Below are 25,858 nucleotides of genomic sequence, written 5' to 3'. Positions count from 1 at the left end.
GGTGAAAGCAGGAGCCAACGTTTCGACAAGTGGACTTGTCTTCTTGAAGCCTTGAAGAAGACAAATCCACTTGTCGAAACGTTGGCCCCTGCTTCCACCTTGTTCTCCTTTTGCTCATCGTCTTGAATTTCCATCTCCCGCCTACCCCGTGTTTTCCCTGGATTTATGCAAAATGTCACACAGGCAGAACGCTGGCTTTGCACCTTTGCGCTAGTCACCATGTCACAGCCAGCAGCACTTGGGAGTCCTAAATGCCATCAACAGCATAGTGCCTAGCTGCTGATGAGAGCCAAGTCAGGTTGCATGCATGTAAAAAAATGCTAACACACATATAAGCCCATGTCTTCATTTTGTATTTGCCTGTAGGAGCCCATCAGCATTAAGCAAACATCACAGGCCTATTAAAGGTTCCACTTCCGTGTCCTCTCCAATTCATCTGCCTTCTGTCATCCTCTTCCTTACAGATCATAACACCCTGCAAATTGCCGGGTATGTCGGCAAGGACAATCACCCTTAGTTTATGTCACAGGACAAGATTCACCGGTACAAGACAACATTACCCAACATTTGGAGGTCACTCCTTTCTATGTTGAACAGGCTTATAGTGGAAAGGGCAAGTCGTTGGATAGGTCTCCAGCCAAAGTTCTTAGCACTGCCCACTTCCTTCATGTTTTGCATCAGAGTACCCTCAGGGGAGGGTGGAGGAGCTCGCACCAAAACATAGGAAAGGGTGGGAGGGGTCATCAGGGTGTCTACCAAGTTGACATTTCCAAATTCCCCGAGTTTTCCAGGTTTTCCCTGAGCACCTTTGCGAAATTCCCAGAATGAGTTAGATCTTTGTTTTATGTCAAGACAGGCTGACACCACGTTGCCCGATGCTGTCACTCTCTAGTAAGCATGCTGAAACAAAAAAATGACTTAATCCAGTTTGAATAGTAAGGAGTAATATATATTTTATTTAAAAAGAAAACAGAAGGAAGGTGTTAGTAAAATGCACAGCGAAAGAAATGGTAAAGCCCATTCCAAATTGAGTCGAACATTTTCAAATACGAATGAAAAGGAGATGCATACATAAGTAAATATTTTTTTTAATATCAGCTATTTCTATCAACTGATAGCAAGCTCATCTGTATGAGGTCCTGAACTTTGTCACAACTAAGGTTCTCTCTCAGCAGCTGGGAAGTCAACCTTAACTGTCCTGACATACTCTCAGCCCGTACACAACATCTCAGTGTTGGGTTTCACTGCGTAAACAATTTATTTTGGTTTGGATGAGGGACACCTGTGTCTCAGCATCAGCCATCACTTAGTTTTTTTAGCTCAAGCTTCTTCAAAAAGGTGGCGGCACCCTTCCTTTCCCGTTAATTCCTCAGTGCGTCGGTCCTTTCTGTTCTCATCCTCCCTCTACCACGCTTTCACCACATGGATCATCTGAAGCATCTTCTTGGTCAGTTGTACAGTCAACATTTGATTTCGTGGACTTCCGAGGGGCCGCAAAAAAATATTGAAAAAAAAACGGGCAGTCTGAAAAAAATTAATGCATGTCTTTAACTGCCTTTAAGGGCTACAATTACCACAGGCACGTCTCAAAAAGCTCTGAAGGCCTGCCAGTACGCTTTTTAGGCATATCAGGGCTTGTACTGTGACAGAAGACGACGTGCACGCATGTGTAATTAAGTAATGTATACTGTGTCCCGCGACAATTGCCCCCTTCCCACGCTTGTTTTGCTTCACCGCCTCACACTAATGTACCGAGGCGAAGCTAACTTTCGCAGACTGGCATTACGCAACGCGCTGTGCTCTGCGAGCTTCAAAGCCAATCGCTAGGATTACAAAGGCGGAGTCGGTGCCAGTGGTGATAGCGGCGAATTCTTTCAATGAAAAACACGGCACCGCACGGCAAGAAGCTTAATAGCGAACATAGAAGCAGCTACGCCTGACGTTGCCGCGGTGGTGGTTACGGATTTGCGGATTTGCCTGCGAGAGTGCCGGTTCGAGGCGGCGAGATAATCAAAATAGCGGCGGTGGCGGCTTTGATTAATGCCATTTCAGACCTGCAGTCAGGGCAATATACATTGACTATATGGAGTACGTGGTGGTGCCGCAAAACCGTGCAAATTATCGGGCATGTCCGAAAAATCGGGCGCCTAGAAAATCGGTCGTTAACTACTCTGGCAATACATCGTGCCGATGACACGGCGTCAATAATGATTCGTTGCGATTCCACTGTTACTGGAGCCAGCATTACCACGACTTTCGTTCCCTTTCAATAAAGTTGCAGCTAATTTTCCCTGATGGAAGCACAAATTCCCTGAGTTTTCCCCGAGTTTTTCCAGACTGTTCAAATTCCCTGAGAATTCCCGGTTTTCCCGGTTGGTAGACACCCTGAGCAAGGAACTGTGAGGAAATTAGGAAATTTGAAGGGATACGATGTGGTCAGCTGGAGCAAGACAGAGGTCACCGGAGAGCACTAGGAAAGGCCAACATTCAGCAGTAGACATAACAAGGCTGATGATGATGATGATAATCGTGATAATGCCCCCTGCAAGCCTACAATTTCACTCAAAAGGCTGCCTGATTTTTCTGAGATTTTAAAAATTCACACTTATCCCTCCTTTATTCGGGGTAAATACCATGGCTATGGGAAGGATTACTTTAGACATCAGCACGAAGCAATGGCTCTAACAAAAGCAGGGGCAGAGGATGGAGAAATATCATTACTGATGTGCTAGTGCCACCATCTGACGGTGAGCGACGCCGCTGATAACACGGTCCCCGAGACGAGCGGTTACAATTGAAAGTCGTGGTACACTACCTTACCATCACACTGATGCAAAGTTTGGCACCAAGACGGACGGAGCACTGTGGGCGACACTTGCTTAGGCACAGTGGCATGTATTTGAGTGGAGTTAGTACAATACGAAAAGAGTGGAAAGGCAGCAAGGCCATGACAGCAGGAGCATAATGTTGCCGACCACTCTACCCATACGAGGCACAATCAAAAGCTTTTTGCTAGAAAAGACTTGTCAGATAGATGACCCACAGATATTAGACACGTTCCACACCTTTCACAAAAGGCACTGCAAGGCCTCTTCACGTACTGACACACCAAGCACCCGTGCAACAGGGCACATTGTAAGCAACACCAAAGTGCACAAAAGGTAACACCAACCTTGAGATGAGGGCTCTGCCTTTATTCCCACTGGCTTCAACATGTCTCAGTGAAGCTGCAAACAGGCAGTGGGCTGTGTTCTCTTTCCGGATGCTAGAACAAAAATAACAGCATTGTCACCTCTTTCAAATCCAAGCACCAGAAAAGCATGGAAGCTAGTCATACACTCATATTTATTAAAGCGAAGCTTTTTTTTTTTTTTGCTTCTTCCCCCTCCCCCTTTTATGGTTGTTGGCTGCAGCTGTTTTGCCAATTATACAACTTGGATCACTGGATATGTGAAAATTGTAGCACTGTGCAAATAGTAATTTTCAAAACCAAGTTGAGCACGAGTTGAGTAGTGCCAGAAGTGAATTGAACTGAATACTTTTCAAGCAGATAATTTTATAGTAATGAATAGTTGTTATCACAACTAACATAAAACAATGCTCACATCTCAGTTGTCGAGTTTCTGTCATTACACACAATACGTTATGAAGCGTTATTAAAAGCACGAATGGAGCAAACAAGTAGTTCCTTCACAAACACAGGGCTATTCAGGCATTGCAAATGATCGCTCTACAGACTGGTAAATATGGCTACCCATGTGATGTAGCCTCCTTTCCTATGCAATTTCTCATGTTTTAGTATGTCTATACTATGCCCACAGGGGTGAAAATTGACAGTACATTTGCTTCCTTTAAATGCTTACTTTGGCACAGTTGATATCTTGAAATATTACTAAAATATTCACATTTACAAATAGCGACCATTCAATTTGAAGACCCTATCGAATAGGACACTATCCGATTTCGTTATTCGAAAGTTTTGAATGCTCGCACAACCCTCGCAAATGGGCCTGTGAGCATTCTTAGCTCATCATGAAGAATGGGCGTGTTCAGAATAGACAAGCAGAACAAAAGTAGGGAAGTTGCCAAATGAGAGAGAAAAATTTATTTACAGAAGAGCAGAAAGGTTGGCCTTAGCTATAGCTTGCTCTGGCCTGCTACTCTAGACTGGGGCAGGAGAAAACTGAAGAAGTCAGCTACAAAGACGTGGTCAACAAAAGCAGCCGAGTGCGGACAAAGACGTGAAGTGATGAGACCCTGACCACACCATGCAATGAGCACGAAGCGTTGAGCTACAGAGAAGTGAAAACCTTTCTGTAAACATCAAAGAAAGCTTCACTTATCCCTGATTAACGCGTGAAGTGGGAGCTGCCAGTTTTTGATGCATCGCATTATATGGTTGCCGGTCAAAAAATTCGTGTGAAGCCAAGCCCTCTTTCCCAATACAGGGCGAGCATGTGCACTTTAAGCTCATTGTGTGCACAGGTGATAGCTGCCATCCAGTGTATGGTGACAAATGACCCACTGTCCACGATCACAATAGGCATGCCAACGCAAAACATTCTACAAGCCCGTCTACTTTCACCGTTCCCCGTACACCATACGTAGAAAGGAGACACTAAACCTAAGCAAGAAATGCCTAGGTCTATACAAAAAGGGGGATAGCAGGCAGTATGGTATGACCTCGTAAGTACCCGACCAGTGAGAATGGAAGGTGAACTAATGGGGACCGAAAACAACAGGATGCACCACTCATGCATTAATTACGCATGCACACGTTGGTTATGCCACACCGGGCATCCCGCAAACAAATTAAGCAGAGCCTCCTTGAACGGGAACGGTCAAAGGTATGCGTAGCATTGTAGGGCAGTCGGCGTGTTGCGGAATCTGTATGCTCAGCAATGTAAATATGTGCATCTTTCTGCTCGTACTCCTTATGCATACAAAATTTTAAAATGCATACTACATCAGCGTAACTGCCCGCGATTCATTATCATGCATAACAAATTCCGCACCACGCTGACTGGCATTAAATGCTATGTATATTTTGTACAGTTCCCGCTTAGGGAGGTTCCTCTTTAATTTTTTGTACAACAGCAGTAAAATGCAGGTGGGTGCATTAGGTAAAGGGGCGTGCAGTGAACCAATCAATGGTGCAATGTTAATGAACAAGCACTAAATAGCACACAGCGATGCATAGAAACAGAAGATAAAAGTTAAATGTTAAATGTTAATGCGAATATACAGCAGCATACAAAAAGGAACGGTGGAAATATACATCAAAACCAGTGTATACAGTGACCAGAATTTCTACAACAGCTAATTCGAAAGAAGATGTACTTCTCGCTTCCTTTGTTTGTGCTCAGACTTTGCAGCTACATTGCATTTTTCTGCCTACATCCGTGAATGGAACTGTACATTTTCTTGCGTGTTTTATCCAGGAAAAAAAAAAAGGAAAAGAGCGGGCACTAGTGTATGCACACCTCACTATACAAGAATTGAGCTCTTGGAGAGACATGAACTGGCTTCCTGGATGTCTGAAAACAGAAATCCAGATAAATGCAAGTGTTTCATTCTACAATGTGGACCAAAATATTTAGAACTTGTTACGAATATTGAGCAGCAACAAAGTACAGGTTAGCCCATAATTTTCTATTAAAGGTGCTGGAATAACAACGTTGGTCGATGCAAAAGCATAAAACAAATCCTCAAACAGTAGCGACCGTAAACAACAAGCAGTGGCCCCTGTCACCGGCACGAGATTTTTGCTTGGAATTGGAGACAGTGTTGGCACTTGTGAACTACCAACAAACAAACCCAGGAAATGAAGCAGGACAGATGGCGGTTTCATTCACATATTGGTCTCAAAATTGTGCATTATCAAGGTCAGTGGCAGCATACATAACTAGTGCAAATTATCACAATTGTCTTGCCCTGTTGCGCAAATGCCACCATACTAATTCCAATTATTTTTGCTGCATCTGCAAAGTAACTCAAGCTGTTTAAATACTGTGAACAAAGAAAGAACAGATAATCCTTGTGTGTCTTCGAAGTCTAAACGCCAATTCTCTCTGCCCGGTATTATGGCAGAAAGACTTTTTATAGCTAGGGGAATGATAATAGAAGTAATCTATGCACTGCTGTTAAGCATGCGACTGAACGTGACCCAAGATTTTGCTGCAAGATAGTGCTTTGATAACGTTTCTATCTTGAAGTATGCGAGAACGAACAAATAAGCCTAGGTATGTCTAGGTCCTGGATTTGGCAAGATTCAGTCAACAATGTATGTTAAATCCTTTAGCCTTAAAAAGGGTGATGTTACCTCACATTCACTTTCTATTTTCTTGATTTATGCTTGAGATCTGGTACATATATCATCCCTTCCAGCTAAGCATGATGCAAGATAACAGTGACACGATATTTACAATGGCCACCGTTGAACACAATATACAAGCACAACATTGTGCGAAAAGAAAGAGGGCATTGGGACACTGAAACCCCAACTTCATTACTTTTATGCTCAATGAAAAGATTTGCGATTGTTGCAGGGGTCTTATCTAGATAAGGCTAGGCAGTACAATGTAAAACCCTCAACTAGACATTGTACAGCAGTGTGCAGTACATAATTCAATGTATTCAGAAATTATTTCACTCCAATGAAACAGCTCCACCTATAAGAGGTATTTCACATGGCAGGCCCTGTACGCCAGGACAGATGAAGTCGAGACAAGGAACGCGGCACAAGACCAGCCCGAGGTAAAATTTTGCAACACAAATAGTCTGTGCATATGTTACCCAGACAGTTGTCACAGATATCAATAAACAACACAAAGAGGTATCTTCTTTCCATAACAAACAACCACATTCCCAGATCGCAAAAACTTCTAATTAATGTCTTTAACCTTTGCCACGTGCTAAAGGACACAGTTTTGCTCTCCACAAATGAACAATACGGTAGGTGCAAGATAAACTGGAGTCAAATGCTGCACCCACTGATGTGTTTGCAGTGTACCATTGGTGTGACAGGTGATCAGCAATATGCGATTACTTTGCCTACACAGCTTGATTCTAATCAATTCGAACAACTTCCCCTGTTCACCCTGTTTCTTTCATGGATGATATTTTTACTTCTATTGTGGAGCACTCAATGATAAAGGAAAATGGCAACTGAGCAAGTCACTGGTCCCACCCACAGCTAGACATATATTTATGCAGAATGATGAGCAAAACGAGAACAAGGTGAAAGCAGGAGCCAACGTTTCGACAAGTGGACTTGTCTTCTTGAAGCCTTGAAGAAGACAAATCCACTTGTCGAAACGTTGGCCCCTGCTTCCACCTTGTTCTCCTTTTGCTCATCGTCTTGAATTTCCATCTCCCGCCTACCCCGTGTTTTCCCTGGATTTATGCAAAATGTCACACAGGCAGAACGCTGGCTTTGCACCTTTGCGCTAGTCACCATGTCACAGCCAGCAGCACTTGGGAGTCCTAAATGCCATCAACAGCATAGTGCCTAGCTGCTGATGAGAGCCAAGTCAGGTTGCATGCATGTAAAAAAATGCTAACACACATATAAGCCCATGTCTTCATTTTGTATTTGCCTGTAGGAGCCCATCAGCATGAAGCAAACATCACAGGCCTATTAAAGGTTCCACTTCCGTGTCCTCTCCTATTCATCTGCCTTCTGTCATCCTCTTCCTTACAGATCATAACACCCTGCAAATTGCCGGGTATGTCGGCAAGGACAATCACCCTTAGTTTATGTCACAGGACAAGATTCACCGGTACAAGACAACATTACCCAACATTTGGAGGTCACTCCTTTCTATGTTGAACAGGCTTATAGTGGAAAGGGCAAGTCGTTGGATAGGTCTCCAGCCAAAGTTCTTAGCACTGCCCACTTCCTTCATGTTTTGCATCAGAGTACCCTCAGGGGAGGGTGGAGGAGCTCGCACCAAAACATAGGAAAGGGTGGGAGGGGTCATCAGGGTGTCTACCAAGTTGACATTTCCAAATTCCCCGAGTTTTCCAGGTTTTCCCTGAGCACCTTTGCGAAATTCCCAGAATGAGTTAGATCTTTGTTTTATGTCAAGACAGGCTGACACCACGTTGCCCGATGCTGTCACTCTCTAGTAAGCATGCTGAAACAAAAAAATGACTTAATCCAGTTTGAATAGTAAGGAGTAATATATATTTTATTTAAAAAGAAAACAGAAGGAAGGTGTTAGTAAAATGCACAGCGAAAGAAATGGTAAAGCCCATTCCAAATTGAGTCGAACATTTTCAAATACGAATGAAAAGGAGATGCATACATAAGTAAATATTTTTTTAATATCAGCTATTTCTATCAACTGATAGCAAGCTCATCTGTATGAGGTCCTGAACTTTGTCACAACTAAGGTTCTCTCTCAGCAGCTGGGAAGTCAACCTTAACTGTCCTGACATACTCTCAGCCCGTACACAACATCTCAGTGTTGGGTTTCACTGCGTAAACAATTTATTTTGGTTTGGATGAGGGACACCTGTGTCTCAGCATCAGCCATCACTTAGTTTTTTTAGCTCAAGCTTCTTCAAAAAGGTGGCGGCACCCTTCCTTTCCCGTTAATTCCTCAGTGCGTCGGTCCTTTCTGTTCTCATCCTCCCTCTACCACGCTTTCACCACATGGATCATCTGAAGCATCTTCTTGGTCAGTTGTACAGTCAACATTTGATTTCTTGGACTTCCGAGGGGCCGCAAAACAAAAAAATTGAAAAAAAACGGGCAGTCTGAAAAAATGCATGTCTTTAACTGCCTTTAAGGGCTACAATTACCACAGGCACGTCTCAAAAAGCTCTGAAGGCCTGCCAGTACGCTTTTTAGGCATATCAGGGCTTGTACTGTGACAGAAGACGACGTGCACGCATGTGTAATTAAGTAATGTATACTGTGTCCCGCGACAATTGCCCCCTTCCCACGCTTGTTATGCTTCACCGCCTAACAGTAGTGTACCGAGGCGAAGCTAACTTTCGCAGACTGGCATTACGCAACGCGCTGTGCTCTGCGAGCTTCAAAGCCAATCGCTAGGATTACAAAGGCGGAGTCGGTGCCAGTGGTGATAGCGGCGAATTCTTTCAATGAAAAACACGGCACCGCACGGCAAGAAGCTTAATAGCGAACATAGAAGCAGCTAGGCCTGACGTTGCCGCGGTGGTGGTTACGGATTTGCGGATTTGCCTGCGAGAGTGCCGGTTCGAGGCGGCGAGATAATCAAAATAGCGGCGGAGGCGGCTTTGATTAATGCCATTTCAGACATGCAGTCAGGGCAATATACATTGACTATATGGAGTACGTGGTGGTGCCGCAAATCCGTGCAAATTATCGGGCATGTCCGAAAAATCGGGCGTCTAGAAAATCGGTCGTTAACTACACTGGCAATACATCGTGCCGATGACACGGCGTCAATAATGATTCGTTGCGATTCCACTGTTACTGGAGCCAGCATTACCACGACTTTCGTTCCCTTTCAATAAAGTTACAGCTAATTTTCCCTGATGGAAGCACAAATTCCCTGAGTTTTCCCCGAGTTTTTCCAGACTGTTCAAATTCCCTGAGAATTCCCGGTTTTCCCGGTTGGTAGACACCCTGCATGTATATTGAGCCAATACAAGCAAGGAACATGTTCAGAATCCATACCATCAAAAAGATGGACTTTGAACGTTGAAAAATTTCCTTTCATTGTTTACATGAACGTTTCAAGCTTGTTTTAACTTTACTGATGACACAAGGACCATCATAACATTTTAAACTTAAAAAAACTGTCTTAGAATTAGTGCTAACTCTGCGTTCATTATTTTCTTATTTAGTCTTAAGTGCTAGTATTGAGGCTACACACGTCACCGCAGAGCAGCGATTTCATCAAACACACTTGCTGCCGAGTGCACTCCACAGCATGTGTAACTAAACTTTTCCATCTGACAGCCTGCATGTGACACTAACAGCAAAGTGCACTTACTCTAAGTTACGCTGAATTTTCCCATCTGACCTGAGGCTAACTGCAGCACTATTTCAGCGAGGAGGCTGATAGCATAAAATTTTCAGCCTCCTCATTGAAATAGTGCTGCAGCCAGTCGAACAAGGGGTGTAGGGCTCACTCCACTGTCCACACTAATTACCCGGCAAAAAAAAAAGTCGTAATAACTTGTCGCTTATCGACAAATTTTTATTTTGAAGGCGCCTTTGCCAAGCCATTGAGAACAGAGAACACTTCCCAATATACTACAGGCATGCCTTCTTAATGTTGCAAGGAATTTCAATGAATGCAAATAACCATGGGAAGATCTAGCAAATTTCCGAAAGAACAGACATTTAACAGAATAGCTGTAACAGATTATCATTTCACAAATCAAAACATGCTTTTTGTTCCACTACTGAGTGCATGTAATTGCATCTGAATAATAACAAATTTTCTGTGGCTATTTGAAACTCTTTAAAGGAGTACTAACATGGGCATTTTCTAACCTCATATTTTTTTTAGCCACATAAAAGTCGACATGAAAACATTAGAAGAAATACTAACAGGCCTATGGGCACCCTGTATACTTTACTTTTATAGGCAAAGGCTCGTGCTAATAGGCAAAGGCAAAGTGCTCGTGACCGTGCTCCAAAAACTAGACAATCGCCCCTTCACAGAAGAGAAAGTTCTAGGACACTGGTCCAGACGGGTTTCTGCACTCAAGGCCTTAAGGGCTTTGCACAAGTTCTTAAGGACATGTGAATTGTGCGAATTGTACGCCTTTGACTATTGTTGCGCGTAACATCGCGTTACTGTGTGCATTTTTCTTTTTTTTTTCTTCTCTCTTCCTTCTCCTTTTATTCCCTTTACCCCTTTCCCCAGCACAGGGTAGCCAGCCGGTATTCACACTGGCTAACCTCCCTGTCCTTCTTTCCCTTTTGTCTCTCTCTCTTACTTTAATAGTGCTTTACATAAACCAATTTCCATTTTACTTTCCCAGAGATGTATGTGTCATGATGCAACAACACAGAAGGTGGTCACGTAACAACAATGTGATGTTTTGCCACTTGCTCCAGTTTGCTCAGTCATCTGCTCTGCAGCCACAATGGATCGCAGAGTAGCAGCATAGCAAATGACCAAATGAGCCAAAGGGATCAAATTACAAACATCATAATCATCTTCTGCATTATGACATCATGACACATCTTCTAGGAAATTAAACTAAAAATGGTTAGTGGAAACAGCAATGAATAAATTATTTAGATATTTGGGGGCTTGCTAGTATATTTCTTTCTAGAGTTCCAAGCATTTCATGCATTTTGTATATATAATTTCTTTAAAAGTAAGAAATGCCCTCTCAGCAGCACACCTTTAGGACTATACAAGAAACCTAAAATACCATGTGTCAACCATGCTCCTTTGCAATAACCTTCAATTTCTTTATGATGCTTACTATGATAGTACTGTCCCCATACTTGATTTCTTGTACAGCTACATTTAAAGGCGTGAGCCATGCAATACAAGAACAAATAGCTGTTTTTCTGGGCAAGAAACCATCATGAATACTTACAATAGCGTTTGTGGAAAGTGCAGGATATTTTTCCAGCACGTCTTTCACACTTGGAATTTCAGAGGCAATCCATCCTCTCCTGTCAGCAAATGTCCGCTTCATGCAGTCAGACAAATATTCATGATTCGGGCTAGCTTTGTGGCGTTCTTTGCACATCCCAGCTATATGGGCGGCAATGGACTCCTCATCCTCCCCGTCTGCCATATTTGCGACCTAGAAAACAAGTTAACTAATTACCTTTGCAAAAGCAGTACTGTAGTGCAGAGAGACATAACTAGACAGCAATGTTTGCAAGTACTGAGAACATGTGATGCTTTATTGAGAAGTCATTTGTTTACTAAGAATGGTTCAGATTAAGGTAGTGCTGAGAGTATTGAAAAATACTAGACTTCATGAAGTTTACTTCACTGAGTATTTGAATAGCGATTACAGCCAAAAATATCATCCTTTGTACAGCAGCAGTAGCCCATATTGTTACCCAGGTCCCCATTTTGACCATTGTCACACCCATGTGTCACAAATATCCTGAAAGAAGTAGTGGGCATTTTTTTATTGCACATAATCACTTGCGAACACTTTCATGTCATTTGTGTCATATCATTCTTACAAAAATTTCGTTCCTTGCATTGAGCACATAAGTCTACAGCAACAAATTTGGCTTATAAATTCAAGTAGCATAAAGGTCTCAGCAAAATACAGCCAGAAATTTGGTGTCATCAATGCACACTCAGACTACCTTCCTTATTTTCCTTTATCAGATAACTTCTGACCACCTCACTACATGCCACATCAAATTCCTTGACTGCAATATTATTTCCTCTTTGCGGTGACAATTACAAAATGCATACCAATAAGAGTACAACTTCTTGGAATAGGGTTTCTCTACAAGTTATCTCACGTACATCACAAAAATTGGAGGTAGTGGTCACAAACTGCTGACACCCACACTGTTCAACCCAATCTAGTGGCTGATAAGCCATACGATGAGTGTCCCGCTGAAAGCTAGATGCATGGTGAATACACACTTCTTCCCCTTTTCTCTCTGCACTTCACCACATTCCACGAGATAATAAGCTTCATCTTCTCCTTTTATTGTCCACAGAAATTGTGGCTCACACTCCCTATGGCGGTATTGGGTCTTGCTTTTGTTTGTGTATGCAGTCGCCTTCATTCTTCTCATCTTCTTTCCCCTATTATCACGTTGTCTAAGGCTCTCAAAAAGGCGATCATAATACAGCTTTGACTACTGCACTCACCCACACATCAGTGATACGTGACCCTACCACCCCCCAAATTTTGCGACATACAGGGATCACTTGCAAACAGTTAAAAAAAAATATTATCACACTTTTTGAATTCATCCATTAAGATATGTTATTATTTATTATGTGTTGAACATTTCAGGAATTGCGGTGTCATACCCTGATTTCGGAGTTGGCTATCAAGAGCAAAAAAAGTCAGACAAATTTTGTCAGTTCTGCTTTAGGGTACATACAGTAAACACATTTGGATTTATCTCCCGCATGTGAGAAAGATCCAAGTGCAGCAAGTGGCAGCAGTTGCAAATAACAGCTAACAACATGCACTACTTAAGTCCAGAATCAAGAATGGGGCTGACAGATGCAGCAGCACACTGTGGTATAAACGTTATAAAACGGGTAAGGTACCTCTGAAAGGCCACCTTGTCATCCTCGGCATGTTAGATTTCGTGGGTTAGTAAGTGACGTCACTTGCAGTTGTTGTCGGAGGCGGCTGGTTGTGAAGGGAGAGACTGCGAAGAAAATAAGTGCTGTCGCCCGTAGTCTGTAAGTGTGGTTCCTAAGGCGAGCGGACAAGAGGGGGAGAGTGGGAAGGTGGGGAGAAAAACAAAGAGAGACTTGAGGGAAAAAAAAAACAGAACAAGAAAAGAAAATTAAGGGTATGGGAGAGTGATGGGGGAGCGAGAGAGTAGGGAGCATTCAGGGGTGTCGTTGGCAGCATGCTTTTGTGGCTTTTGAGGAGCCGGTGTATGCGCGAGTAACAAAAAAGACCCAAAAAGACATAAGTTGAAAGAATAACTTGAGTACCGTAGCAGCAATGCGTCGGGTAATTTTGAAGGAGTTAAGATGGCTCCTTGTTGCCTTGTCGCCATCTTAACTACTTCAACATTACCCGACGCATTGCTGTTACGCTACTCAAGTTATTCTTTCAACTCATGTCTTTTTGGGTCTTTTTTGTTACTTGCGCACTGACCAGCTGACCGGCTCCTCTAAAGCCACAAAAGCATGCTGACAACGACACCCCTGAACGCTCCCTACTCTCTCGCTCCCCCAGCACTCTCCCATAACCTTAATTTTCCTTTCTTGTTCTTTTTTTTTCCTCGTGGTCTCTGTTTTTTTTCCCCCACCTTCCCCCTCTTGTCTTCTCGCCTTAGGAACCACACTTACAGACGTCAGGCGACAGCGCTTATTTTCCTTGCAGTCTCTCCCTTCACAACCAGCCGCCTCCGACAACAACTGCAAGTGACGTCACTCTACTAACCCTTTAAAACTAACGTGCCGAGGATGACGAGGCCACCTTTGACGAAGATAGGTCCTCCTATCAAAATGTTGGCCAGCCTTTCTTAGGCACCTTACCCTTTTATAATCTATATACCACAGTGTGCACTACTTAAGTGAATTTTGTTGTGAATTAGGGTCTTCAATATATATATATATATATATATATATATATATATATATATATATATATATATATATATATATATATATATATATATATATATATATATATATATATTAATGATACGCTAGTTAATGAGAAGCCTGCTTTGAGACTCAATTCGTTTAACATCCACTGGGCATTTAGAACAGTACTGACTTCCAAAGCCGATGTGCATTGTAAAGTGACATGCAGCTGTATGCAGTTTCAGGGCACTCTATTGTAGGACCCATTGTTAGTCATGACAGCTATGGTTCCCAATAACCTTTCCCAAACAATTGTACATCTTAGGATAAGTAATAAACAAGATATCTGTACATACTGCAGTGGGCCTTGTCATTCTACGAGGCAGTGCAGGTCGCATCTCCTGTCTCGGCCTTTTTTCTGGCAGTCCCTCGGATTCATCGGCTTTCCTTAGCTTACTTCTTTCATATTTGGCCTTAAACCTGAGGGCCTCACGCCATGAGTCCTGTAATTCCGCACTTCCATCAGCAGAGAAAGAAAAACATTCCTCCGCACCACAGTGCCTAACAGTTATGCATAAAAAAATTTGATCGTGCTGTCTGACCCCCCCTAAGCACACAATGCGCTTCACATTAGAAGCAGTTAAACATCTTTCCTTGAGAAAATATGTAGGCATGACACGTACCACAATTAACAACTTCACTTTATGTGGTCCATGCTTATAAGTGTGATGCACTGCCCAGCTGGAAACACTGGTCAACAGCACCCTCCATGCCATGTTTATCAGTTTTGGTTAGCACAAAATGCAAGGCACTGCTAGTGAATGCAAAGTGCTATGGTGCATCTGCTCATGTAAGGTACATTGTGGTGGGAATCCTGGAGAATATCATGCACTGGAAACTTTGTACCATACCTTCCATCATGAAGAAAGTACAGTGCTGTGCCGAATGCATACACAGAACACAAAATGTTGCATACACGACTTCATGGTGCAGCTGCTTTCAAGTATGTACCGAACAGATCACGTGATATCAAACTGCAACAGCAGACTGCTGCAATGTTTCGCTACTCAATGAATGTACATCAACTCACACCTGCAGCTCCTGAACACTAACGTAACCAATTATTCAAAGTGATAAAACAATAAATAAGCTGCTAGCATTAGTGCCATGACGGGTATGAATGGTTGTGGTAGGTATTAATGCTGCCTGTTACTAGACTGCTGGCCACAAACATGCACAGGTGCAGACAAACAGAGGTACACACAAAAACAGGTGCCTTTCCTGTAGCTGAACACATAAATAAAGTAAGAAATGAAACGTGAACACTCAAGCAAAGTAAGTAAGACTGGCTGTAGCACAGCCTATGATAGCATAACTCAGTGTAGAGAACTTCAACTTGTGCCACTCAGCCAATTCCATACCTCGCGACCAGCTTGCAGCACGACACAGCACGTCAAATCTATGGCGTTTAAGGCTATGAAGCACTGTAGTGGTGGCTCCAGATTAATTTTGACAACCAGAGCCACTTAACTATGCACCACAGAAACCAAGTACGGTATTTTTTTAATTTTGCTATTATCAAAATGCACCTGTAGCAACCAGGAATTGAGCCATTGAGCTTGTGTGCCTGATTGCATGCACATCACACATCCTTGAAGTTCCACGAGACTAGAGCGAAGAAGGTAGAAAGAAAAAAAAAACACTAAGCCATGACTCGGTGAAACCAAAGCGTTATTGTTTGCCATCATGTGATGCTCCTCGGAATCTGTATTATATTCCACCAAATTAGTTTACCAAGATGAAATATTAAAAAATCTATAATTGTTATAAGGCGAAATGCATTTTGCTACTGCAGAGGGGCTCAGGGCAGGCACAATTGTGCAACCAAGTTCTTTGTAACAAAGTGCAAACTTCAATTTTGCTAAAAGCAATGTTCGAGCGCATGGCCGCATGTACATCTGTGCCTTCTACAGGCACAATGGCACTATCAGTGATATTATGCACCGCAAAAATAATTGCTCGCACCCTGAGCAATTATTCATGTGGCGTGTAATCTGTCTGATAGCGCCACTGTACGTGGTAGAAGGTGCGGATGTATCTGCGGCCACATGCTCAAGCATTCCTGTTAACACATATGAGGTTTGTTCCTCCCACATGGTGCTTCTTTTTGAAATTTAAAGAAAACCTGAGAAATATGAAAAAAAAAATGTGACTGCGCTCATGTGTATTCATATCGCAGCACTGTCAACTGTGTTTCATGCTTTATATATCTGTGTATAAGCGTGTATGTAAACTTCTAGATGCAAGATGATGTTTTTCCCTGCACTGACCCTCAAGAGAGAGTCAACAGCATTTCTAAATAAAGATTACAAAAGATAACATCGTTTAGTAAATTGTACAGAACCAAACTTAAACTGAATGTTATCATTAAGCATAAATGCAGAGCAACAAGAAGAGAGCTTGCTTATGTATCCGGTTCCTGTCGTGTCCGACAAATTGGGGTACTTGGAGATGAGTGCCCTTGCAGCTTCCTCATAAAGCTTCCCAGGATATACCTAGTAAGATGTGCAACAATGATGAAAAACAACTTTTCCCAGCACACTATGCCACGTATGCTGACAGGGAAAAGAGAAATGACACTTGTACAGACTGTTTACACCAGTTGTACCCCAGTTGTCACAGAATACGTAACATTCTACAGTGACCCTAAATTTTAGCAGGGAACAGCTGCACAAGTGATGCAAATTATGATTACTTGGAACTGCAATTCTAGCTGTACTCATCAGTGGAAGTCACTATGCTTCCTGAGTGTGTTTGGTAATTTACAAATGCAAGACATACACCATGCACTGTGAGGCTATGAAATAGGCTGGACTGTATTACATTCTCAAGTAAGGGCTCTAAAAGTGTGCTTCGAGTGACGAACAGGAGGCAAAGCTCATTTCACCACTGCATACTTCTATTTCTGTGAAACCAGACCTTAAGTTATTGTATTAGATGCAAGGGCACTCCTGCAGTGGACATTGTGATACACGTGCCTCAAGATTGCCCTACAGCAACACTTACATTTTGTATGAGCAGAGGTCGTTGTACAGCCACTGAACAACTCTGCGGCGGTTTTCAAAATACTGTCCCTGGCTGTGCCTCTCAATGCTCAGCTTTATGTCGAGGGGCGTATTTGGGAGTACATACACCGTATGTACACTTGGAAGCACTGCAGTTGGCGAAACTTCCTCAATGTTGAGGACATCAACAATCGTGCATAAAATTAAAGATTGCACGTGTGTATGCATTGTGAGTCCATGTCAAAGTTGTACAGAATTAAAACAGAAATAGTGCTACAATATTATGGCAGTGAGATGCAGAACAAAAACAATCCATAAACATGCAGGGGCTAAACAGAAGCACTGCTGAGTAATTTTATTGCAGCAGCGGCAAAATGAGAAGGAAAACAAATGGGTGGCAGAAGTGAAATCATGGACAGAACAGAAAGCACAAGAACTACTGACTCAAGTGACATTTGTGATATTACTTCTCTGTACTGAGCAGAAATTCGTCTTTAGGCCACATGAAGCCCCACCTTAAATTTGCTTGTGCCATGGCAATTAACAAAGAAAGTTTAAGTACATACAATTGAAAACAGAAACACAGCCACCAGATTGTTAGTGAATGAACGATGTGCCATGGTGTTAGTTCCTGCGCAATCGGATTTGCGCCATAGTATATTTCCATAGTTTCATCAGTGGACACTGTTGCCACTTCGAAACAATGCAAGGCAACTGTTTTTATGTCTGTGCATCGCGGCTTTGTGGATATATCAGTCGATCTGCGGAGACTTCCCCAGTGCTGATTCTACCATCTGGAGGTAATTATTTGACTTATTAAAGCTTTTAATGCAGTATAATGTTGTTTTTCCTTAATGCCGAAAGTAGTCGTAATTCAGTAGTGTCACTAGCCCGATTGTTGTGCGCAATCTATGAATGCGCTAAGCCTTGCGAGCTTGCTACTTTGGCATGCCTAGCTTTTTGACAAATGCCGCGCAAGATTTGTACCTACAGCTGTTCCTCATTTACACACAGTTTTGATGTAACGCAAGAACATTTAATGTTGGTGTTATGCACTTTATATTTGGCCTGTTGTTGCTGTGATATTTTTATTATGGTAAGCATTTTGAACTAGTACATCACCTTTTCATAACATTAGTTTGGCAGTTTTGGTACCACCGTGTTCCAATTTGGAAGCAAATAAATAGTTTAATATTTGCTGAGTGCAATTTTAGTGGCAGATATAGCATCCCAGCTTTTAATAGTTTCTATATGTTTATATTTTTGTGTTCAGGTTGTTGTTTAACCACTTCCTTAAAGGGATGTCCTCTGGTTGAAGTGGACCAAAAGCTTTCACAATCGAGATTGCTGACCTGAAGAAGATATTGAAAGGCGATGTGTAAAAATTCACATTGCGCAAAAAAATTTTTCTAGCAATTTCTGCAGTTCTACTTGTTCTACTGTATTTGGGGCATTCAGTAGACAGTACTGTAATGTATTTCAGGTGGTTTTGCTCTCCAATTCATATTTATGTAGCCTAAGAGGCTACTGACCTTCACATTTATATGTAGGCCTATTGGTGTATCAGTCTGAGGATCAATGCCGCAAACAGCGACACTGAATTTCACACCGATACACTAATGGCCTGTATTAGACTAGTACACTCATATGCCTAATAGATGGTATTACATTAATACACTAATAGGCCTAACTGGTATATTACATACCAGTTAAACAGGTCAAAGTAAGCGGCACTTCGAGTGAGTGCACTACATCATTAGTGTCATTTGCAGGCTGTCAGATGTTTACAACCCTGAATGCAGAGATCTAACTTGGCTCGAACTTGACTTCTGGCAGTCTCAAGACAGCTTCGCTGCTCGTCTTAAATCGTGCTCGACCTTGCGGACGACTTGTGGACGACTTGGCTTGGTCGAAGTAAGCTCAAGTTTCAAGTCTACTCCCGGGCTAGCTTGAAACTGACTTCGTGCGTTATTCCAACATGGCAGCCTCCTAAATGAATGTTGCGTGGAGGTTAGCTAACTTCAAGTTTGCTTGCCACGCCATGGATACAGCGTTTTCAGAGGCGCATCCCTTGCCAAAAATTCCGCAACCCGTCCTACGTGACCGAGACATCTAATGGAGCTGTATGACGACGAACAATTCCTCGGTCGCTACATATTCACGAAGAACGCCGTGCGACAGCTTCTCTCTATGTTGTCTAACCAGGAAAGCGAAGACAACAGAGGACAGCCTGTGTGCCTCCCATGCTGCAGTTGCTGATGGCTCTGAGGTTTTCCGGCGCTGGCACGTTTCAAACAGTCACCGGCCATATGGTTCGCATTCCTCAATTGACAGTGTGCCGCGCACAGTGTGCCGCGCACAGTGTGCCGCGGAAAGATGACTCTGTTCATCTAGAAGCATCGAAAGAGCATGCAAAACACACCAGCCCACCTTCTTATGTGCTGCTTTAGTAAAAGTGCTGCTCAGGTATCCCTAGCAGTCCCTTTGGTACAAGAGACTGCTTGAGAACTGTTTTAACGTGTGATACAGCTGCCATGTACAGGGTCGTCCATTCTTAGGGTGAACACGGCTCACTGAGGCCGCGCTCCGCGGGGCGCCAGTGCATCCGGCGCATCGAAGTGAAGCGGCACAGGTGCACACGGGCTATAGGGTAGGTGCTTCGCGTTGTGTGCTACAGTGCCGGAGCTCTTGCTTTGCTGTAAAGTACACTTCGCTAGACTCAGGTGACTGAGCACCCGAGGCGGCGTTGCGGGAAAGCGCGCCTCACTCACTCGAGCATTTTCCAGCTGGTTCTGTCTACAGCTTGTGAACAGCCTGCTTAATCAATATACATGAACAAACTTTTCACTACATAAATCACTTAGCATATTTCAAAATAAGAGATGAGGGTAAAAATAGTCATTTTTCACGCTCTTTATTAGGCCGGGGCCATTTTATTTTACTCTCACAGCACTTGGTGCAGTGCATACTGAGAAACCTATTAGGCGCGCTTTTCTTGGTTGGAGTCATCACGTGATGAGCCTAGCGCGCCGTTTCGTGCATGTCTTGATGCTAGAACGAATTTGCTTAATTGACTTAAGAAAACAACCGAAACCCGCAATAAATTTCAAGGAAAGTTAGAGAGCGATTGTTTAATCATGCATCATCTTGTTTGCCATCGATTTTGCCATTAAGCGCTGGTAGGTGTGCATGGTCTACCCGGCATAGCAACTGATTTGGCCGGCAATTCCACCTCCCGCTTTTCATCTTTCTATATCCTATTAATAAATTAAATTCATTTTTGTTGTCACAGTTTGAGTAAAATCACCGAAGCGGTGCCGGTCCTTTGACGGCTACCTGACGCAAAACGTCGTATTCTCATTTAGAGGAATCGTCGGTCAATTATTGTATCACATTGATTAGGTGGAGTAAAACATGTGGCGTCGACATTTTTTGTTGTTTTTTTTTTCTCCTTGGAGTCAATGCTTGGAGTCAATGCACGCTGCATGCGAATGCTGTTTCTCTCCATATTGAATATGTAATTGGAGTGGAAAATCTATAATCAACATCTCTGTTTACTAGTTTAATTTATATCTTGCCGGGTAATTAAGTCGTTTTTCGCTTCTATTTCATTTCAGTACTTCCTCGGAATGGGCAACCTGCATATTCTCACTAGCATAGAATAATTTGTCAATTGTGCAGTTCATGGCCTCTGCGTTACGCTATAGAGGTGGGCACCGGATAAATTTGTAGAGTAGAAGTAATTGATTTTTTTTTTGTTAGGGGGTGGGGGGGGGGGTTAGGTTGAGTGGGTAAAACCGACATATAAATACGACACAGGAATGCTTGCCGCGGACAAGCGATGCTGTTGCCATCGTGGGGAAGTCGCCGCTCCGTGTGTTGGCCGAACGCGGCCACGATAATCAAACCGGCGGTCATGAGGCCGGCCCGGTGTCGTCTGCCGACAGTATGCCGGTGGTCGGCAAACGGGCTGGCCATTTGCAAAAGCCAAGCCCTGCCCAAGCCAGATTGCTCTGATTGGGCCGGTCTACTTTTTAACTGACCATGGGCGTCAGCCCAATGTACCGCCGAGCCCCCCTTTTTTTGCTTAGGTCATACTACCGCATCTTAGCTTAATTTGCTGATGCGGTGCAGCCAACGGCTGCTCAACTGAGTGACTGGCCGCTCACGAGTTAAAGATTAGGGCATGACTCTTCAAATCGAAAGACACCAGCAGTGTTGTTAAACGCATTTCTGTCGACTTGCATGATGAATTGCATTTTGTTTGGTTGCTGGTTTCGTACACCGTGTAAAGCGCTCCATGCACCCCTACCAGTGACATTAGAGTAGCGATCGAAGCAGCGGATGTCACTTCCTAGTTGCTGTCGAAGTAATATTATCGCCCTCCTTAATGGTAAAATCGATGGTGAACATGATGATGCATGATTGAACAATCGCTCTCTAACTTTCTGTGAAATTTATTGCGGGTTTCTGTCGTTTTCTTAAGTCAATTAGGCTAATTCGTTCTAGCATCAAGACATGCACGAAACGGCACACTAGGCTCATCACGTGATGACTCCAACCAAGAAGAGCGCGCCTAATAGGTTTCTCGGTATGCACTGTACCCAGTGCTGCCAAAGTAAAATAATATGGCCCCAGCCTAATAAAGAGCGCGAAAAATCATTAATTTTACAGTCATCACTTATTAAGAAAAGTAAAATACAGTGGCCCCAGCTATATAAAAAAGAGCGCGAAAAATGATTATTTTTACCCTCATCTCTTATTTTTAAAAATGCTAAGTGATTTATGTAGTGAGAAGCTTGTTTATGTATATCGATTAAGCAGGCTGTTCACAAGCTGTAGACAGAACCAGCTGGAAAATGCTCGAGTGAGTGAGGCGCGCGTTCCCGCAACGCAGCCTCGGACGCTCAGTCACCTGAGTCTAGCGAAGTGTACAGCAAAAAAAAAAAAAAAAAACAAGCCAGCGCTGTAGCAGACGACGCGACGCACCCCCTCTACTCTACGCACCTTGGCCGCGCCCCGCGGGGCGCGGCCAAGGTGCGTAAAGCGAAAGCGGAGCGCGGCCACGGTGACCCGTGTTGACCCTTAACGCTCGGTTTTCTTTCGCAGTTTCCTCTTTCCACTTCTGTTTCAGGTTGCTCCAGCATTTCTTCAGTTGGAGGTGATCGCGCAGCATAATTCCGTGGTTGGCATTGTATTGTTTTGCTATTTCTTTCCATGTCTCATTCTTCTTGGTCAACGACGCGACATCAGTTTTCTTGCATTCTACAATATGCTTGTAGTCGTTCACTAGTGCCATCAGCAGGCTCTTTTCGTCTTCTGTAAAATGGGTGCCGTCTTGGGTAGCTGTGCAGTCTCTTTGGAGGAGAGCGTACGTGAATGCGACATTTCAGCTTGAAAGCCTGTTGACAGGACAACAATTTCGTACCAAATGCGGCGCGCGGCAGTCGCACGAGCCCCACAACTTGTTTTTCTAACAGACGTCACTTTCCTAGCAGACGACACGCGCTGTCAAATTGCAATGTCTATCACTGTGCCGCACTCTCCCTTCCGTTGTTCTCGACAAAGCCTCCATGCGAAGTAGACAAATCATTCGCACGTGTCAATTTTTTTATCTATTTTGTTTCTTATCGGGTGTTGTCACTCATATGGGTCCGGACAGGGGACTCAACGGCGCTCGCTCCTCGTTCGCAGCACATGTTGCTGGGTTTTTTTTTTTCTTGTTTATGGCTCCGGCCTAGCGCGTTCGAATAGTTTGGTCTTTTCTTCAAAGCGTCACGTAGCCCGACCAGAACAAGGGCCGCTGCCTTTCGGCTGGAATGCCTATAGGCGAAAAAGGACGCGCGAGGTCCCTCAGAAACCGACCATATGGCTCGTCTCGGCCGCTTGCATCCGGTTGCCGGCCCAGACGGCGCATGAACACCTCGCGGCAATCGAGAACAAAAGCCGTTGAAAGATCACCATACGAACGAACCATTTTGCTCGCTTCTCTATGGCCATTTCTACAAACGCGCAACAAGTCCTTTGAGTTAAAAAGAAGCTAAAACCAAAATAAATGTGACTCTAAAAGTTCTTAATTTGCACTCAAATGTACTGTCGTGTAAACGGGGAGCATCGACTATGTCCGCTTCTTGCTTCGGGCCGACTTCTTCAAGTCCAAGCGCGATCCAAGTTAGATCTCTGCATTCGGGGGTTAGTGACACTCAATTGCAGTGGAGCGCACTCAATTGCCAGTGAGTGACAATCCCAAGCCACACAATGCCATAGAATGGTTGCTCAAATTATGCCCAGGGAAGATTGCAGGTAACTAGCAAAATATAAATAATTTCAGTAATGTGAATATTTTTATGCAAAACATGCACTCGTGACAAAAGCCTCACCGGTACTGCACTGTTTCCTTGATGAGGAACTTCGCCTTGTCTGGGGTGACAAATTCATCATCAATGTCGACATACATCCCAAAGTCGTCATCATAAACCTGGTGGAAAAGTAGTTTTACCTTGTATCTGCCAGTTTTACAATTATTCAATAAACCAGACAATACGGAAATAAGTGAACATATGAAAAGAAGAAACCATATGCCATTCTGAAAATGGTTAATAAAACAGCCTCCTTCGTACAATGTGTACGGGGTTGTACAAAAACTCTACTTGCATATTAATCGTACACTTCAGAGCGGTGCATGATACGCCAATTTTAACCGCTTTGGATGCGTTATTAGCGGCAGTTTACAAAATTGTGGTATAATTTTTTAATGCTGAATTATTGAGTTGTAAATGTGATAGCCCATTTTTCTGGAGTTCTGCAATTTCCAGTCATTCTTAATTATTAAATCAAGGCATATAACGAAATTCCGCTTGCCACAGTCATTAAATACTCACTTCTTTTTTTGTTATTTTGAGCTACAAACCTCATCAATTTTGGTGCAATGGTTGCCGAGAAAAACGATTTCCCCCTGTTCCCATCTATTTAGTTAGCAGTTCCCGAGCTGAAGCTTCCTCTTATAATACGTGTGTCACACGGCGCACTTCTTATTGCGATTAAGCCTGGCCCAATGGAATTTTTGGCTCCTTTGCGCAAGCTGCGCGTCGATAATTTCGATCCGGATTGGGCTTGATCGCAATCAAAAGCGGTCGTGTGACTCCGGGACAAGTTGATCTCGGTTAAGACTAATGCAGAGTAACCATAACTCACCTTCAGGCTCATTCCGGAGAAGTCCAGGTCTTCAAAAGACTTGCTTTGTCTAATGTTCTCAAGCAAACTCCGCTTGGTCCATGGCCCACTGAATGTGACGACAATATTTTTATCGCCGTAGGCGACTAGGCATTTGGAACCTATCGGTGAAGAGGTTTACGAATGAGGACATCGTACGAAAAGCATACAATCAAGAAACCACAACGCCAAAGAGAGCTGAACTATAAAAGTTGTTGCACGTCGGTTGAAAGCGCGCGCGCACTGAATTTTGGCGCGCGGTTGCGGAGTAACGGGGAAGCGCAGTTGCCCAGCAACGGACTAACGGGCGCGCGCGGCTGCGGAGCAGCACCCAATTATAATGTCAACTAAACAAATAAAAATAAATAAAGTGTAACAATCTAAAAAAGTGCATTACTTTTTAAGTTACTGTGCGTGCAATATGCGACGATAGTACAATGATTGCCGCTTTCCGCCGCATGCAGCCTGCACCAGCCCGTATACCGACGCCCGCAGGCTGTCTGCTTCCCCGGCTGCGTCGCGTCGCGCAAGTTGATATAATATTATTTCCGGAGTGAGCGACAGTCCAGTTTTCGTTTGCAAATGTGCTGCTTTTGTGCTCTCTGTGAGTAGTCTGCGTATTCGGAAGGCCGTGTAGTGTACAGTCATTCGGTGGCGGCAGTGCGGTGTCTGTGCGCGCGGTGAGGGCGCGCGCGCGTGCGAATTCGACACTATAAAGGATAAGTGCTTCTTAAGTGGTTAGGCCCCAGGTAGCGTCTTTCTCCACGTCTGTTCGTTCCGTTCTGTGTCTGTGACCCACAATTTCCGCTGCTTCAATCTTAGTATAACATTTTTCATTCGTAACGCTAGCCAATTATTATTCGTGACAAAATTTCGCAGTGGTTCAACTAAATTGCGTGCACGCATATTAGAGCAACAATGGACGTAAAACACTGCCCAAGGTGTCCTTTTTCATCTTGTCAGTTTACGAAGATCGTAAGTCATATAGGTTTAGTGCACAGCGCTGAACCCGGTTTTAGCATATTTTGTGGTATTGGCGGATGTGCCAATACTTACACTAATTTTTCCTCGTACCGATCGCACCTGTATCGTCAGCATAGGGATGTGCTAGAGGACAGTGGAAGTACTTTTTCATGCTCACATCTTGTGGCACCCGAGAACGCGTCCTCTTCACAGTTCAACTTGGACTATTCATCTGAAGCGAACCATGCAGAAGGAACACATGTGAACAGTGGTGGTGATTGTGGTCAGTCAAAGGAGCCATCGGAGAAGCAGAGTGCAACGCGGGGTCATGGCCTACAGACTTTTCTGCAGCAAGCAAAAACTACAGTGTGGAACTTTTTTTCAGTGTTATTG

General features: G+C 43.6%; 1 pseudogene; it reads right to left on the bottom strand.

Annotated features, from left to right (window-relative positions):
* Positions 1-368: 368 nt before the first annotated feature.
* Positions 369-25,637, bottom strand: LOC139051719 (uncharacterized; annotated as a pseudogene).
* Positions 25,638-25,858: the final 221 nt, after the last annotated feature.

Source organism: Dermacentor albipictus, unplaced genomic scaffold (assembly GCF_038994185.2).
Source record: "Dermacentor albipictus isolate Rhodes 1998 colony unplaced genomic scaffold, USDA_Dalb.pri_finalv2 scaffold_14, whole genome shotgun sequence".
Classification (NCBI taxonomy): Eukaryota; Metazoa; Arthropoda; class Arachnida; order Ixodida; family Ixodidae; genus Dermacentor; species Dermacentor albipictus.
This window is presented reverse-complemented; position numbering and strand designations above follow the sequence as displayed.